Here is a 12,875-nt window from a genome sequence, read left to right as displayed (position 1 = left end):
TTTGGTTTTATCCATTCTTAATTACTGTAATATTGTTTATCTGGGTCTTCCAGATAAACAAATGAAAAGACTAAAAGTTGTTCAAATTGCAGCCACTAAATTGATATCAGGAGGAACCTGGTGTCACCACACCTCGTCTCTTTTAAAGTAGCTTAATTGGCTTCCTTGTAGGGCAAGAGTTGAGTTTAAATTACTGAAGTTAGCATTCAAGACGTTGTATGGTTTTGGACCAGGATATTTATATATTTTGTGAAAATATATCAGCCTAGGAGAGCCTTAAAATCTATTCTTGATGTTTAACAGGAAATTCCAAGAAGGCTTTATGTGAATTGAGAAGAACTTTTAATACCTCTATCTTGGGAAAAGGCTCAGAGCTCTGGAATTCTTTACCCAGTGATATCAGAATTGTCTCAGATTATGAGAAATTTCAGCACCTAGTGGTTGTTCAGAACCAAGACATGGTTGTTTTGAAGATATTTTCAGAACTTTTACTTTTTGTATTACTTTTATCTTATTGTTTTAAAGGATGGGATGGGATTGATGGTTTATTTTATGTCTGTGTATATGATTGGTTGTGTTATCAAACATTGTAGTTTGTATGCATTTCTTTTTTCTTATTGTACTCCACCTTGGACTATGTTGGCTAAGCAGAATATAAATGCTTAAATTAAATAAAAGTAAATTAACTGTGATGGAAAGCAGCACAGCAACGCCCCTTCCACCCCCACCCCACCATGTACTGGAATTCACGATGGTGGAGAATAAGTATGAAGGGCTTGGAAAAGGTACTATTATCAGGTCAGGAATGAAACAGAAAATAGAGCAAAGGGGATCAGAGAGGGCTCCTCTAAAAGTCATACTGGGAAGAATGAACAGCCACTGCCACAAACTTTTCTCTATGCCAGAAAACTCTTCCAGAAACCCACAAGTACTGATTCACCCCAGAAAGAGAGCCACATAATTAGGGCTTCTGAATTTAAGCTTTAACTAATAAAACTAGCCCAGTTAAAAAAAAATGAAATACGTGTTTACTGGATAACACCAGATACGTAAATCCCCAATTCCTCTACTACTCTTTTGCCCCCTGCCGCATCTGCCTTGGATCCTCCACTCTATTTTTGTGACTTTTCCATGTCAACGATTCCTTATCTGCACAAATGTATGTATTTCATTCCACCGGAAAATGTACCCCGCAATGGCACTTGTGCTCTGAAAACACTGATAAAATGCTGAGGGGCAATATTCAGTCAGCCATGATCAGTGTTTCTTTAACATTGGCTGCCACTTGCCGAATTAGACCCAGATATGCAGTGCTGCCTCCTATCCAGGTACCAACACAGATCACCTGGTTACTGGGTGGTCTGCTGGGAGTTACTCATCAAAATTCAGTAGAGGGTACCTGCACAGATACCCTGTTAACTTGCTGCTGAACACTGGCAGTGCCTGGGTAACTTTTGGCTCCTCCCTGATCTGCCCTCAACCGCTCTGCAATAACTAGATAACAACATAAGAATAGCTATACTGGGTCAGACCAATGGTCCATCTAGCCCAGTATCCTGCTTCCAACAGTGGCCAATCCAGGTCACAAGTACCTGGCAGAAACCCAAATAGTAGCAACATTCCATGCTACCAATCCCAGGGCATGCAGTAGCTTGTGGATAGTGCCATGAAACTTACCTATTGCTAAATTAGCTGGAAACTAAATCCTTAAATTTACAGGGCTCAACATTCAGCCTGTGGGGGCAGTGCTTTTGTTGTCCGCCACTGGCATTAAACCCGGATATTCAATGGTGGGCTGTTTCTAGTGACTGCCATTGAATATTGGGGGGATGGGGGGTGAATTGCTAAAATGTTACCCAGCTATGCTGATATTCAGCGTTAACCAGGTAACGTTTTAGCACAAGATTAAGACAGCTATTTATATGGTCCTATTTGACCGCTAAACTGAATATCGGCGCCTAACCGGATAAGTCCCATGATATAGCCGGTTATCGGTAACCAGCAATATTAAGTGCAGATAACTGGTTATCTGCCACTGAATGTTAACAGTTAGGTCCCAATATGCTATTTAACCAGTCAGCGGCCATGTCTGGCTGGTTTAATAGCTTTGAATATCAAGGGAACAATTTATAAACACCTAAGAAAAGAGGAGTACAGACGTATAGAGCACCCCTTGCCCCAAAATGTTGATGGGGCTTTATCACATTAGGACAGCACTGCTTGCACAGTGTGCCCCCCCCCTAAGAATTCTGTTGAAATCGCCATACAGAGTGGTAGAGAAGGAAGCAACGGCATAAGACCTGAAGGCTTGCTCTGTCAGATTTTCTGGGGCTGGAGAGAGACAGGTCTACATGGAGAATAAACAAGGCCACCATGACGGCATCCATATACCACCCAATCTCAACAAGCCCTCTCATTCCTAGGCTTCACACTAACCATATGATAGCCATGCTTGCTGGAATTCAGCTCTTCAGCCAGGCTTTCTCAGCAGACCGCCTGTCTCCTCTCTGATTGCCTGGAGAAAAAAAAAAATCCTTCCCTAACCCACTGCATGTCCCTGGCTCTTACCAACCTCCAGTATGCAAAATCTCACTGTAATGCCCTTTTAACTTAACAACTCTGGCAGGTGAAGAAAACCAGCTTCCCCCCTTCCCCTCACCAGCCTGGTTATTATGAGTACGCTACAGATTTGCAGGGCAGGCGTGTTATTTCGTAACTGATATAATGGAAAACTTGGAATCCTGGCAACCATGCAGGAATACACAAACATATGGGTATATGCACATGCAATCAGGGCTAAGCATATCACCAAAAAGTGTGTAAGTGTGTTGGGGGGAGGAGAGAGGGGGTGTATCTCATTATATCACCCCATATGTTAAGTTTTCACTCTCCAAGCATAAGCAGCTGCAAAAATCCTTTCTACATCGTTCCTTTCAAGGTGTTGCTGATTCTCTTCCTCGAAGATGTTTTAAAAGAGAGTGCTACCCCTTTTGTAGTGCACCAAAGTGAAAAATTAACTAGACAGGCAGAGTAATAACCATCCTCTGTTAATCGAGTCATTCCAAAGTCACTGGAAGCAGCCATATTCGGAACAGTGCCACAGACTGCTGCTGTCGCCAGATCATCTGCTGATGCTTGACAAGAGCCATCGGGACACACATGGTACTGTTCTTTCAGCACAAATGTTTGCGTCCATCTGACTTAACCTCCGGGGCAGGATCAAATCAATGCTTCCGCCACACACAAGGCAAGAGGTCACCACACAAACCCTGAAAGTAACTATTTCAGCATTTAAAAAAAATGTCAAAAATACCACAACACACAATTTTGAAGTTTCTCTGGGCATCTCCTCTAGAATCTGCAACACTGGCACAGTCTGATTTCTCCATCACTGGCTGCAGGGTGTGAGAAGAAGGGAAAGGGAATGGGACAAGATATACCACCTTTCTGTGTGGTTTTTGTTTTTGTTTTTTTGCAACTACATTCAATGAAGATTTAAGTGACTTGCCCAGTGTCACAGAAGAATGAACCCTCTGCCTCTTGCAACAGGAGGACGTGATGGGGGCAGGAAAGAGTGGGATTCTGATGGAGACAGCAGCAGAGGACAGAGACCACAAGGAACTCCTGATACTCTCTTGTATTTGTGTCCTTATAGTGCTTTATATATCTGGTAGCACTATACAAATAAGTAGCAGTAAGGATAGTCCCAGTGGCAATGGGAGGTTGGGCGAGGATGAGTGGGTGCAAGAGGCCCCCAGACACACAAGGAGGCTGCTGGATGATCTGAACTGGCAGCATGGGGGTGGGGGTGGCAGGAGGAGGAATCCTATGTTATGCAAATCACACACAAACCCTGGGGAGCTTTTAATATGATCACCTATCAGTGGAAGCCCAGCCCCTTGTACATCAAGTTCTTGGTGAGCCCAGGTCCTCCTATTTCCTTTGCAACAAAGAAAATGGCCACAAGTCAGGTATGGGGCATCAGGCTAGCCTCATTAACCCAGACTCAGCCAATAACCACACACTTAAGTGGGGGGAGGGGGGCACAAAGACATGAAGGATGATCCATTCCAAAGCTGGAGATTTACCACTGCTATGCAGGAGATTTAAGGCCATTTCTTTTGTGGTCCCCAGCCATGTCTTAAACCATTTCTACCATATGTGCATTCCATAAACTGACATATTCTAATTAATAAATAGGAAATAAAATTCCTTTTTCTACCTTTCTCAAAGAAGGAGGGATACACCAGGGGAAAGTGAGACTATGCTGGCTGAAGGTAGCGTGGTTTCGATGCTGGCAGCTATACAGGGAAGGTTTGTGGTCTGCTGGGGGGGGGGAGGTGGAGTGAGAGATGCCATGTTGGGGGGCAGAATTAAAGGGAGGGAGAGACATGCCAGTCTGTGTGGGTGGGGAACAGATAATGTGTATGAAAAGTGCCTTTAGGGGAGCTGCAGAATGGACTCAAATGTGTGTATCACAAGCCTAATGTTTGTGGCATAGCATGTTGGGGGGGGGGGGGCAAGTTCAGGGCAGAGGCTAACAGTTAACCTTGAAACACAGCATGAGACTTCAGTGTCAGACTGGCTGCCATTGCCATCACAAACTTGGGGTGTATCAGGTGCAGAGGAGTTCGGAAGGAGTAGTGCACTGCTAGGCATGGGAGTGGGGGGCTGGAAGCAATGTGCAAGAGGTGACTCGTGGCAGTGAGTGCCTCCTCTTAATGTCACTTTTAGCTCAAGCAGAAAGCACTAGGTTTCTTGCTTGCCTCAATCTCAACTTCCCAACTTCCTACATTGTAAACCAGGGATGCCAACTGGCTCCGGGTTCATCTGACAGGGTTAATGTGGTCTTGGGTTTACTCCACTGCATGCAGGGACTTGTACTCCTGCTTTCTTTGTTTACAGAATACAATTCTGGAAAAAAATAGAACTACAGTTCCCTGCATGCAATGGAGTGAACTATGGACTGGATCAACCCTGTTGGGCTGATTTGAAACCTGCTGGACAATTATTCTTAGAGATTTTAAATATAACAGCCACTTTCTCTGCAGACTTCAATACTCTTTATCTCTGATCTCAGCCTCATCCAATCTGCAGAGCTACTCACTCATAAAGCAGGAAACACGCTAGACAGTATTCTATACCATCATGCCATGAATACACATTTCTCCCCACTCACAATTCAGCCAGTTCCTTGGTCAGCCTATTCTCTCCTTAATTTATCCTGTAGCAACCTTTGCATAACCTTTAAGCCTAAATTTCAAACAGTTATCCATTGGGACTTATCCATTCTGTCCTCAGATAATCTAGAAGCTAACTTTAACCCTCCACTACCTGATTTCCTCAATTCTTCCCTTTCAGACCAAGTTTCCCAATTTAACACCACACTAAAACAAGCTCTTGACAATATAGTACCTCCTATAACCTTGACCTATTCGAATACAGCGAAAAAACCATTGTATACACCCAGTCTTAAACTTCTTAGAAATCAGCTGTGCCATGCAGAGAGAAGTGATGCCATCAAATGCCTAAGTTGCTTGACGCTTTCAAATTTACAGACTCTACTTATAAGAAGGCCATTCTACAAGCCAAAAGGGAATACTATATTACAAGAGCTCCTAATACTTCTGTCCTATACACTATTGTAAGATCGCTTACTTGCCTTCCTTCCTTTTACCCATCTCCCCACCCCCACCCTTCTGCATAGGCTTTAGCAGACTACTTCTCTAATAAAGTTCAGACCCTTAGGGGTTCTTTCACTGTGACCTCACAACCCTTTCTTCCCCTTTATCTACTTTCGAGCACTCTCTCTGTGACACTGCAGTATTTCAATATTCCTTCCCTCTCTACAGTCACTGCTACTTCGCAGTCCATAAAAACTAAAACGGCACCCCACGACCCTGTCCCATCCATAATACTTAAATGGTAGGCTACCATCTTCGGACCTTACATTAAAAGCATGGTTTCAACTAGTCTATCTCAAGTATTAGTGCCTGATGCCTGAAAACTTGCTGCTTTGCGATCTAAAATCAAAGATCCCAGCAAATCAGCCTCCTTATGCTCTAATTACCATCCCATTTCATTTATTCTCTACTACTCCTGATCTGCTTCTTGCTGAACCACTTATGCTGTGTGGGGTACAGTCCCTTCCGTTAAGCTTATTGGCATTTTTCTTGATCATACCCTAAGTTTTCAACCTCAACTTTCATATCTAATTTGACATTGTTTTCTCAAACTCAGTTTAATACGCTCTATTAAATCACCTCTTTACCCTTCGGCTCTCAATATCCTGGTCAATTCCTTTGTCCTCTCTCAATTACATTACTGTAACTCTCTTTACAAGGGTCTGAGACAAAGGGATCTGCATCATCTTCATTAAAATCATTACAGGGTCAAAGAAATATGGTCATGTAACCCCGCTCCTTAAAAGTGCCCACTGGCTGCCTATCATACATAGGAATCACCTACAAAATTCTTCTATTAGTCTTAAAAATTAGAAAGTCCGAAACCCCCTCTTTCTTGGTGCCTGCTTTGACTCCATATGCCCCTTCTCGAGCACTCCGTTCATCCCAACAACACCTTTTGGCTGTGCCATCTTTCCATCATATTAGACTCGATGTTACACGAGAGTCTACCTTTTCTGTTGCTGGTCCAACTCTATGCCCTTTCACCTCAGATCACAGACCTCTCTAGGAAAATTCAAAATGGATCTTAAAACATTCCTCCTTGAGGATACATTTATACCTACATAGATTGCCTAGGTGATGGACTTGCCAACCAGCTCAGTCATACCAATCCTTACCCTATTCTTGCTGATATTCTATCTTTCCTATCATTAATTGTAGTTCAGTTTCTCCCTCCCTACACTCTTTTTTTCCCCATTGCAACTATTTTGCTCTTTCATCTTTTTAGAATTGTAAGCCGCATAGATATTTTATTTGACTTGCAGGACAGCAAGACTTGAATAAACTTAGAAATTAGATTGTGCCAGCATGCATTAGAAAACACAGCTTGGACTCAGGTACAGATATGGAACAAACTGCAGAGGAATGGTGACAGCAGCCTGGAAAGAGTGAAAGGGATTAAAATAGATCCTGGACTACGGCTCCTACATGCCCAGCTCAGGCTGCAGATCCCTTTACATTACATGCATAATCCATTTTTAATTAGAGGGCTTTCAACCAGGGATCTTCTCAGTTTTCAGCCTCAGGAGGCTGCAGCTGTCTCCTGTGCTCTGTGCCAGCAGGAATGTTCAGGGTCTTAGCTACCTGCTCAACAATGGCAATGCCAAAGTCTGTTCCCTGCACAGGACAGGACAGACTGTCCACTTGCAACACATCCCAGACCCTTATTAGCTGCTCCCGCTTGCTTAAGGAAAGGAAGTCAGGATGTGACAGGCAACACCAGCAGCGTTTCCTTTTCATTAGTGCTGTGTGTTTCATTTCCCCACTCCACCCCTCCTTCCCCCACTCTGTTATTAATATAAAACAGACTCTGGAGATTGCATCAGCATTTCATTACCAGGAGAGGTGTGGTAGAGGGCAACCCATAAAATGCACTTAACTGCAACTGAGATAAGTGTGAGATGAGCCAGGCATCCACCTCGGCCATAACACAAAGGATTGCAAAGCAATGACTATGATAACTAACAATAGCTGTGAGACAGCAATAGTAAAATAGGTGACTCCTATGTTGCCAACCAATGCTTTGAGGCTGGCCAAGTCCCGTGGCCAAGTACCAGGAGAAGAGCACCCTGATGAAGTGGGTGGCAGCAGTAGGAGCCAGCTCTCGTTCACGGCTAGCAAAAAGAAAAGAAGAATCCTAGATGTAGCTGCTTCTCTCCATCTGCTTTTTATCAGTTCATCTGAGTTGTATGCAGCTTACTGGGGAGGCCATGTGAAGTAACATAGTAACATAGTAGATGACGGCAGAAAAAGACCTGCACGGTCCATCCAGTCTGCCCAACAAGATAACTCATATGTGCTACTTTTTGTGTATACCCTACTTTGCTTTGTACCTGTGCTCTTCAGGGCACAGTCCGTATAAGTCTGTCCAGCACTATCCCCGCCTCCCAACCACCAGCCCCGCCTCCCAACCACCGGCTCTGGCACAGACCGTATAAGTCTACCCAGCACTATCCCCGCCTCCCGACCACCAGCCCCGCCTCCCGCCACCGGCTCTGCCACTCAATCTCGACAAGCTCCTGAGGATCCATTCCTTCTGCACAGGATTCCTTTATGCTTATCCCACGCATGTTTGAATTCCGTTACCGTTTTCATTTCCACCACCTTCCACGGGAGGGCATTCCAAGCATCCACTACTCTCTCCGTGAAAAAATACTTCCTGACATTTTTCTTGATGTGGGAAAGAAGTACTTTCAGCCCACCGCTGCTTCTCCTGCAATCCACTGGTATACTCTGCTGAGTCAGTTTAAGAGACCTTTGCTGGCACCCGATGATCAGAGCCAGTGAGCACATGTAACAACGAGCTCGCCGGCTCTGAACGCAATGAGCATGCAAATGCATGCTAAACAAGTCATTACTTATTCTTCCCCAATGCTCAGTGGGCAGTGCACCAAACAAGGGTACTACTTCCATGGCAAACCCTACACCAGCTCGGAGCTGGCATTAGGGTTTGCCAGGGCATTGGGGAGGAATGGGGGGACCCTGTTCAACATGTATTTGCATGCTTCCAGGCCCCCCAGCCTCCTCAAACGCAAGGCGGCCTGGAGGTCCGGTAGACCTCCAGACACCCCAACCCCGTCAAACACAGGGCATTGAGATCCAGTGGATTTCCACGCCCTTCAACCCCCCCCCCCCCCCCATACACACCCTCAATGCCATCACAGGGGCCGGACTAGACTGGTGGTCTAGAGGTGAGGGGTCTCCCCAAACCCAACCCAATCCCACCCCCCCCCCCATGTATCTTTAATTGGAGAAGGAGGGACTAGCACTCCCTCCACCTCTGCCAGGCACCACCTCAAAATGGCGGCGCCCTGCCCTGTGCATCTTGGGATGCGCTGGGCATGGTTTAACTTTCATATAAGGAATTTTCTCCTTTATATGGGAGTTTAACCCCACCCAGTGCATCCCAGTATGCACTGGGCAGGGCACCGCTATTTTGAGGTGGTGCCTGCAAAGGAGAAGGGAGTGCTAGTCCCTCCTCTTCCAACTAAAGGTACATGGGGGGGTGAGTTGGGGGAACCCCCCAATGCTAGACCACCAGGGCTAGCCTTCAGGGGGGTCGAGTCTGGTCCTGCCCCTGGCTGCATTTTGATTAAAATTTGTAATCATGATTAATCATACAATTAAAGATATTTTTCCTCCACTGCAGTGCTTTGTGACTCTGGGCAATGGAGAGTTAAGTGGCTTGCCCAGAGTCAAAAGGAGCTGCAGTGGAGAAAAAATAAATAAACATACCTTTAATCGCACAATTAATCAGGATTAAAATTTTAATTGAAATGCAGCCTTACTATTTTCCTGTCTTAACTTCTCCAGATAATTATCCGGGTACTGATTCTGAATATCCAGTACCCAGATAACTTTCAGTTAGTGCCAGAGCAGTCAGTGAGTATTTTCAGCAGCATTATCTGGTTAATGACACTGAAAATCCAGGAATGGCCCTAGTAAGCAGCACTTATCTGGGTAGGAGTGTTTCTTTAACATGAAAATGATAAGCAAAGCAAAATCTACTAGCTGCCCAGAACTTCTAACTATGCATATGGTTAGAAAGTTCTTCCTAATGCCAAACCTAAATGTCATCCTGCTCTAATTTTAAATTATCTTCTCCCACCAAGCTGAGTGAATCAAGTGTACACTTGGTGCAATAGGACTTTCTCAGGCAGTGACCCCCCTTAACTGGTGTGTTCAGTGCTTGGGTCTGAAGTACCGGGACCCAGTGTGTCGGTGCTGGGCTGGCTCGTAATGTCTATGTCCTGCATATAGCAATCCAGTTTAGGATGGGCTGATGAGGGCTTCAACGGAGACTCCAGTAACTTGGAATGTGAGGACAGTGCTGGGCAGACTTCTGTGGTCTGTGTCTCACAAATTACATGACAGATTTGGATAGGCTGGAGTGGGCTTTGACATTAACTCCAGTAGTTGGAACATAAGGATGGAGCTGGGTGAATTTCTACAGTGTATGTCCCGGAAATACCAAAGAAAAATCATGATCGAATATATAATCTCATGTTCATTGTTGATTTAATCTTGAATTGATAATGAATGTGACTATTGAATGTAATCTATGCTGAAAACCCACCTTTTCACTATTGCTTTTGGCTCCTAGCCACTACTCAATTGCCCTCCCCCTTGTCCCTTCCTTCCTTCTCACCTTTACTTCCCTCACCCATAACTGTCTCGTCTGTCTGTATTATTTAGATTGTAAGCTCTTTTGAGCAGGGACTGTCTCTCTTTATGTCAGGTGTTCAGCGCTGCGTGCGTCTGGTAGCGCTATACAAATAATAATAATATTGGGCAGACTGGATGGACCATTCAGGTCTTTATCTGCCGTCACTTACTATGTTACTATGAATCAAGTTCCCTTGTTGACCAACAGGGCAATTCTATAACTGGATGTGTGCAATCATGTGTGTCTTGTGTTTTACGTGGCATCTTAACTGGCACTTGCATGCACAAGTGCACTACCCACTATTCTATAAGGGGCCCTTTTACTAAGCTGCAGTAAAAAGTGGCCTGCGCTAGTGTGAGCGTGTGAAATTGGCGCATGCTGGGCCATTTTTTACCGTGGCTGGGGAAAAAGTCTTTTTTTATATAGGGTAGTATGAAAAGTAGTGCACGATTATTTACTGACTGAGTTCTTAACGCCACCTATTTACTTGGTGGTAAACGCTCCTGCGGTAATCAGGCAGTGCGCGGCAATGTGACCGTGCTGCCGATTACTGCCGGAAATGCCCCTGCAGTAGAAAATTATTTTCTACTGCAGGAAACTGCACACAGCAACTTCAGAACTACTGCAGGGCGCTCGCGCTACTCCAGCGGTAGGGTCCATTTGGCATATGCTACTCACACGTTGGCCCTACTGAGGCTTAGTGAAAGGGCCCCTAAGGTAGCCCATAAGTTCTATAGTGCGTAACTTCAAGGGAGGTATCTATGTGGGCAGAACATGGGCGAGCCATGACTGTGTCGCCAACAACTGCATAATCGAAAGAGAAGGACGCCCATCTTCTGACACAAATCGGGAGAGGGGCGTCCTTCTCTCAAGGTCGCCCAAATCAGCATAATCAAAAGCCGATTTTGGGCGTCTTCAACTGCTTTCCATCGTGGAGATGACCAAAGTTCATGGGGGCGTGTGGATGGGGGCGTGGTTAAGAGATGGGCGTCCTCGGCCGATAATGGAAAAAAGAAAGGCGTCCTTGACGAGCATTTGGCCGACTTTACTTGGTCCAATTTTTTTCACTACCAAGTCTTGAAAAGGTGCCCGAACTGACCAGATGACCACTGGAGGGAATCGGGGATCACCTCTCCTTACTCCCCCAGTGGTCACCAACCCCCTCCCACCCAAAACAAAAATTTTTTATAACATTTTTTGCCAGCCTCAAATGTTATACCCAGCTCCATCACAGCAGTATGCAGGTCCCTGGAGCAGTTTTTAGTGGGTACTGCAGTGCACTTCAGGCAGGCGGACCTAGGCCCATCCCCCCCTACCTGTTACACTTGTGCTGGTAAATGGGAGCCCTCCAAAACCCACCCGAAACCCACTGTACCCACATGTAGGTGCCACCCTTTACCCTTTAAGGGCTATGGTAGTGTTGTACAGTTGTGGGTAGTGGGTTTGGGGGGGTTTGGGAGGCTCAGCACCCAAGGTAAGGGAGCTATGCACCATGGGAGCAATTTATGAAGTCCACTGCAGTGCCCCCTAGGGCATGTGAGGGGGACCAGTGCACTACGAATGCTGGCTCCTCCCACAACCAAAGGACTTGCATTTAGTCGTTTTTGAGATGGGCGTCCTCGGTTTCCATTATGGCCAAAAACCGGGGACGACCATCTCTAAGGTCGACCATCTCAACATTTAGGTCGATCATCTCTTAGGTCGACCTAAATGTTGAGATTTGGGCGTCCGTGACCGTATTATCGAAATGAAAGATGGACACCCATCTTGTTTCGATAATACGGGATGCCCCGCCCCTTCACAGGGACATCCTCAGAGATGGATGCCCTTAGACATGGGCGTCACCGTTCGAAAATGCCCCTCCACGTGACACAGACAACATTGACTTGGTGGCTGTGCTTAAAGTTTGGTGTGCCAAAGAGGCTTTACATTAGTGTTGTATAATGGCTTAGGTGCACTCAGATGCCATTGCTCAGCATCGTTGTGGCGCCTAAATCAAGGACAAACTCCACACTCCAAAGCTGACACAACACAGTGGAGATGACCGCAAGCCAATAGTGCATTAAAGTTCTTTAATAGATGTCTTCACAAGATAACAACAATTCAATGACTCAGCCCCAAAAGGATGTACGTTGCAGTTTGAAGACACAGCACTATCAAAAGGTTCAATGTCAATGCAATGAATTCCACACTGAGCAACCAGCATCAATAGCTTCTCTCAAAGACACGTGTTTTCAAACTGCAATGCAGGTCCTTTTGGAGCTTTGTTTTATGTTTCAAGTGAGCTAACATTGTATATCTCCGTTGGACAAACACTGACTCCTGAGGAAAGCCTCCTAGGCTGAAACATGGCCCGTGTCGAGTTGTTGTTATCTTGTGAAGACATCTCTTAAAGGATTGTAGTGCATCATTGGCTTGCTGTCATCTCCACTGTGTTGTGTCTGCCTAAATCAAGGCGCCAAGTTATAGAATTGCCCCCCCCCCCCCAATTTTGAAGACTCTTGGTGCTTTTTTTGCTATTTAGA

At 45.4% G+C, this 12,875-nt stretch overlaps 1 protein-coding gene across 3 annotated transcripts in view; it reads right to left on the bottom strand.

The window, feature by feature from the left end:
• ZNF385A (zinc finger protein 385A) overlaps positions 1–12,875 on the bottom strand; it is a 406,012-nt gene that overhangs the window by 90,903 nt on the left and 302,234 nt on the right. The window lies entirely within an intron of this gene.

The sequence above is a fragment of the Microcaecilia unicolor genome, chromosome 3 (genome assembly GCF_901765095.1).
Source record: "Microcaecilia unicolor chromosome 3, aMicUni1.1, whole genome shotgun sequence".
In the NCBI taxonomy this organism is placed as follows: domain Eukaryota; kingdom Metazoa; phylum Chordata; class Amphibia; order Gymnophiona; family Siphonopidae; genus Microcaecilia; species Microcaecilia unicolor.
The sequence above is the reverse complement of the archived record's forward strand: the minus strand, read 5'-3'. Positions and strand labels throughout refer to the sequence as shown.